This window comes from Juglans regia, chromosome 5, assembly GCF_001411555.2.
Source record: "Juglans regia cultivar Chandler chromosome 5, Walnut 2.0, whole genome shotgun sequence".
Lineage (NCBI taxonomy): Eukaryota > Viridiplantae > Streptophyta > Magnoliopsida > Fagales > Juglandaceae > Juglans > Juglans regia.
Window position 1 is genome coordinate 17,923,126 of NC_049905.1, and position 4,205 is coordinate 17,927,330.

At 34.6% G+C, this 4,205-nt stretch overlaps 1 non-coding gene across 1 annotated transcript; it reads left to right on the forward strand.

The window, feature by feature from the left end:
- LOC118348544 lies at window positions 1-108 on the forward strand. Its single transcript, XR_004801622.1, has one exon. It is a non-coding gene; the product is annotated as a small nucleolar RNA R71 (small nucleolar RNA).
- Window positions 109-4,205: the final 4,097 nt, after the last annotated feature.

A 4,205-nucleotide genomic window follows, 5' to 3' on the forward strand; every position in this document is an offset into this window, starting at 1 on the left:
TACTCATGGTGAGGACACATACTCAACAACTCCTTAAATCTCTCCCAAGACTGATACAAAGTCTCACTATCCTTTTGTGCAAAGGTGGAGATTTGCCTTTTTAAAGTGTTGATCTTATGTTCAGGAAAATATTTATTAAAGAAGATATGAGTCATCTCATTCCATGACCCAATAGATTGTGGTCTCAGAAAGTATAACCAACTCTTAGCTCTATCCTTCAAATAGAAAGAAAAGAACTTAAGTCTCACAACGTGATCAGTTACATTTTGACTATGAATAGTCGCAACTACATCCTCAAACTCCCTAATGTTTATATATGGATTTTCATTTTCCAAGCAATGAAAAGTAGGGAATAACTGTATCATCTCTGTTTTAAAATCTAGTTTGCGAGTATTAGCTGGAAACCTGATGAATGATGGTGTGGCTGTGAGTGTAGGGTGGAGGTAATCCTGAAGAGTTCTAGTGGGTTGATCTTCGTGTTCACTCATTTTTTCAAGACTAGATGGATTGTCAAATAAAAGATTTAAAAAATTTGATTCTGACTCTCGCATAGGCCTACAAGCAAATCTACCCAAGACGTCTCTATATCTGTGCATGCAAGGTAAAAAAAAAAAAATGCAACACTAAATAAAAACTAGTAAAAGAAAATTAAAATAAAATAAAGATGCAACAAGCTAAATGAGGGAACGAAGTTACCGCCTTTACAAACTGCTGAACATAAAAAGTATCTAGCAATTCTTCTACTGTCTCCTCAGCAATGGTGCCAAAATTTGATTACGCCCAAAGAATAACGCGGTAGTTGTAGCACAGCATTGGGATGTCGATTCTACAGAGAGACAAATTAAAAGAATAGCAGAAGGAATAAAGAAACTAAAGAAAAATATTAAATAATTAATGGAGAACAAAAATTAATTTTAAACGCAAATTAAAGTGAAGCAAAGTGACTAATGAAAAAAATACTCAAATTTGATGAACAGTAAAGCGTAGGGAATCACTTGCACAAATCCGGTATTTTAATAATTCTTAATTTATTGAATAACTCAATTGGGAACTCAATTATCAAAATTTTCAACCAGAAGGTATACATTTATAAACCAGAATTAAATCAAATGTAACCATTTTAAAAATCATTCACTACTATTAAAATACGTGAATTATTATCACTATTGAGAAAAACCAACGACGACAATATACTCAGGGAACGATATTGCAGTAAAGAATTAAATCAATATAGATAAATAATTGATCCAAACATAATCAAAGAGCTAATCCATTCAATAGAAAAAACATGTCTGAATCCATAAACAGAATAAATTTTATGATTATTCGGAGAAGAAAATATCAACAATGAATTAAAAATGATAAAATAAAAGAATTTTAATAATTAAAAATCAAATACATAAATTAAAAATATCATCTAATGTGCAAGTTCATCCATATCCCTATTTGAGAATTTAGTTACCCATAAATATAATGGATAACAAAAATCTCAAGAGAAAAATAAAGCAAACAATGACCATGGAAATTAGTTCGTCTCTTCGTTCTTCAGTACTGAGCCGTCTCCTCCCACCAAAAAAACCCTCAATTTTGTAGTAATGATATGCTTAAATATGGTAGGAAAGAAATCCTAATGTTTTCATGATTCCTGCATAAAAATTACCTACATTTTGAACTTATCTTGGCAGCCATGTACGCATTTCAAGAGTTAGAATTTAGAAATTCTTATTAGTGAAAACTTTGTAGCCCTTTAAGATAGATTTTCAACTCATCAAGAATCGTGTCAATCCGATATGTGAGTGGAAAGTTACGATCAAAATACTGAAGTATATCCAGGTTGTCTCCTAGCGCGTTTTGGACTCTGATCCGAATTACTCTCAAACTCCATCATTATCCTTATTTGCAGAGTCCTACACTACTTGAAAATTCTTAGGTTGTTCCAACTTCTTGCCCACTTGAAAGTCTTCATTTGAATTTGACTGGACTTTAACTTGCTCTTTTAAAAATCCTGAAATTAAATATAAAAATCTGTGTATGAGTATCCCAAAGTAAATAGAAACTCAATTCAAGAATACCCATTAATTCTTATGATTTATATTCATATTTTAGTATTTTAGTCCACTAATAGGGTATTTAGAATGCACTTTCGTACACTCATTAAGTGTGAAAAATTTTGAATAGTTTGGAAGAATAAGCCAATTAGCGCAAATCCAACGGGTAACAATAAATAATAATAACATTCATAGTAAAGGAATTAATTGGGCTTGTTTGCTTTTAGGCCCTGTTTGGATAGTAAAATTTTTTTATCTCATCTCTTCTCAACTCATCTCATCATTATAACTTTATCAAATTTTCACATAAAATATAATAAACAATTCAACCTTTACAAATCTCAAAACCAAAATAATAGTAAAAATTAATATTCTAACAATATTTTATTCAACTTTCAACTTTTATCTTAAATCATCTCATCTTATCTCACTATCCAAACAGGGCCCTTACACATGTTGATATATATATATATATATATATATATATATATATATAACACCCCACACCTTATGAAGAAAAAAACTGTCAGGTGTAGAGTGTGGGGACGAATAGTGCATGATGTATAATAAACACATTCCCAGCTAGTTGGAAATCCTTGCATCTTATCGATCTAAAAAAAAAATAGAAAAGCCCCCCAGCCGGATGGGTTTAAAACTCATTTTCATACCGACTAATGAAATCGCAACATGTAGGCGCTCTAGGAGAAAAGAAACTACACCTAGCAGTACCCAATCCCCAACTCATCTCCCAATCTCTCTCCCTCCCTTTGAAACTCTCTCTCTCCCCCATCTCTGCACTCTCACGTTGTTCTTAGAGAAAAAACCCCTCCCTCCCTCCAAATCTGTCTCTCTCTGTTTAAGCATAAGCTTGAAAAGAATCTCGCAAGTTATTGTTTCAATGTTTAATTCAGGAAAACAAAAAAAAAACAAAAAACAAAAGGAAATAGATCCAAGAAATTCAAATTAACCAAAAGTACTAGGAATAAAGGCTCTTTTACATGGAATCATTGTGCTTTTGTCATGATATATTTGACCAAGTCCAGAATACGAAAGTAATCGTAGAAGAGGGCAGATTCTTTACCCTCGAGTTCATCTCAATGATGCTGGTTGCTACCAGCAAGATTTTTACATGGGCTGCCACCAACTACTAGATCAAATCCACGAAATGAGCTCATCATCTGCTCCAACCGGTCACATTTAACTGTTGCATGTCTACAAGGTCAATCAAATTCCTCTCTGGTTTGTTTGCTCCCACCAACACTTAACGATATTTTTATTTACTTATGAAATCTCAACAGACACAACATTCTTTAGACGATTGCTTCTGTCAAGGATGAGTGCTTCCATCATGGACGAGTTCTTTCGTCAAGGGAGAGAATGGGTTGGTGCAGGTTTGGTGCAATGAGAGAACGGAAGGAAGGAAGAGAGAGAGGGTTGCGTGTCGAGAAAGGAAGGGAGATGAGTTGGGGATCGGGTGTTGTCAGGTGCAGTTTCTTTTCTCCTAGAGCACCTACGTGTCGCGATTTCATTGGCCGGTGTGAAAATGAGTTTTAAACCCATCCGATTGTGAGCTTTTCTCCTAAAAAAATTAATCTGCTACAATCACAAAAGATCCAAAACCATGCCAAGCCAACAAAATATATATTTATTTCTTTCATCTTATGGCCCGGCTTATTACATTGTCCATCGATCTCTTTGAAATGTGCTGTCTTAATTTCATGATTTGGGACTTGTCAGTGGGTTTTTTTTTTTATAAATGGAAGGAGTTTCTGGAGGTGGATTATTTTTCCTCCCAGGTGGGCTTCAGGGAGTATACGGTTTACCAAATTTTTTTTCTTTGCCACATGCTACTATAGTTTTTATGAGGGATGAAAAAATAACATAGTCCTCGGACTGCTCATCGAGCATTCTACTGATTCCCAAACCCATCATAAAATCCATATTCAAGTAGTCATGCGCTATTAGGCGGCAAGACTCCTCCCCCTCATCCTCCTCCATGATCCCATGATTCTAGCGGAAGGTGGTGTTGTTGTTGTTGTTCTTCATTAATGTAGGAGTTGGAGCCGAAGCAGGAGGCAGAGCCATGATCAGCAGCATTTTACTAGTAGGAAGGCAAGTAGTGAGGTAATCTTGATCTTTACACTAACTTGATCCATG